This window comes from Manis javanica, chromosome 4 (assembly GCF_040802235.1).
Source record: "Manis javanica isolate MJ-LG chromosome 4, MJ_LKY, whole genome shotgun sequence".
In the NCBI taxonomy this organism is placed as follows: Eukaryota; Metazoa; Chordata; class Mammalia; order Pholidota; family Manidae; genus Manis; species Manis javanica.
This window is the reverse complement of record NC_133159.1, coordinates 132,550,197-132,552,013: the sequence shown is the minus strand read 5'-3', so window position 1 is coordinate 132,552,013 and position 1,817 is coordinate 132,550,197.

Below are 1,817 nucleotides of genomic sequence, written 5' to 3'. Positions count from 1 at the left end.
TTGCTTTTGGAAAAAGAGAGATTAGAAGAAGAGGAGACTTTCTTTTTTTTTTTTTAGATACCTTTGTGCTGTTAGCATAATGCTAAAATGTAGTACTGGTACAGGAACAAATGGATCAGGGAAACAAAACTAAATTTTCAGAATTTATATATATACATATATATGAATTTCATAAATGGTAACATTAGAATTTCAAATCATCAATGTGCATTTCAGTAACAGATACAGAAACAACCATTATTCATTTGGAAATAACAGACTCAAGGTCATCAGGAAAATAGAAACCACTCTAGATATTTCGAGAAGAGATTTATTCAGAGTTAAGTTTCAACTTTGTTGGGAGAGCTGAAAAATAAAAACAGGGGAGCTGGTGTCATCCAGAGGTGAGAAGCCACCGGAAACCGCAGCCCTGCTAGAGCCACCCTGTCAGGCTGCTGCTCAGCAGCCTGTTCTCATCTGCTGCCACACCATTGCCAGAAAGGAAGAAAGGTGTCTCCCACCTTCTAGTCTCACGCAAGTGCCTGTCACTGGCAGAACCTAAACTAGAAGCCCACTTCTAAGGAATCTGGGAAATGTTTAAAGCCCCCCAGCCCCTGTGATAAAGGGGAAGCATGGAAAGCAGAGGAGGTGGGTAAGCGTTTCAGGAAGTGGCACTGTGAAAACTAGTTATGCCCCTGGGGAAAAAAAACTCAGATTAAATTCCTTAATTAAATCTTATACACATACACATTTTGGAAAAGAAAACTGAATGTAAAATAAATAGTAATGAAAATATCTGAATTAGATAAAACTGAGGCATCACAGAGATTACTTCCTACATTGTAAACTTCTGCACCATTTAACTTTTTGCAATGACTCTTACAGTCCACAGAAGAAAAGACTATGTTACTGTAGGAGTTGGGAGTGGAGAGATGTGGTCAGGTTCTAACAGCATGGGACACAAAATACAATAAGATACTAAGCACAAAGCCAGCCCTCATCTCTGTACCTCCAACTCCCAGGCCAGGTTCCGTCTCCTTCTGCAGATGGTGCTCTCTCCTGGTGAGTGTTTACTAAGGAACAAAAGTCTCCCTGAGCAATTCACTAAGCTGGAGGCTAGGTAAGGATTAGTGCAGCATATTAAATAGACATGTTCACACATACCACAGAAACAAAACTACACGACAAAGTCCCCAGTTCCTGTTTTGGTGACCTCCGTTTTCCCACTTTTTTACATTTGTTCTGGGGGTGGTTCTTTGTGACCTAAAGTGCAGTTCCAGGATCTTGAAAAAGGCCAGACTAGGAATTGCTCTCAACCACTATCCCCCAAGATGTACTTCATAGGACATTATTTTGGGAGATGTTAATAAAAATGCCAAGACAAAGAGCATATTTAGGCAAATAAGGTTGGAAAACGCTGTAAAACCTTCTCTTGAAGAAAAAAAATCATAAAGTATATTTCCATATTAAAGGCACTTCTGAAAACAAAACAGTTCAGCTTTATTTAACACCAAATGTTTCCAAGTTTATTTTTTGTACAATGCACAGACACATTTGGGACAACATATGGTTAAAAAACATTCCACAGACAATGTTAACTTTTGCTCTGGAGTGTCCTACAGGAAACAGCAGTCAGTTCTTGGGAAGTTCGAGGACTGGTTGATATTCTCTCCCAACATGAAGAAGCTGGTCCTAATTTTCTTCTACCAGCAGACTCTCTGATTTCAGCTGGGCCTTCCTTAAGCTCTCTAAGTTCAGTTGTTGGTATTTTCTTTTAAAAAAGCCACACTAAAACAAAGGGAGGGGAAGCCCAGTTACAGGCCTGAAACATCCATCTG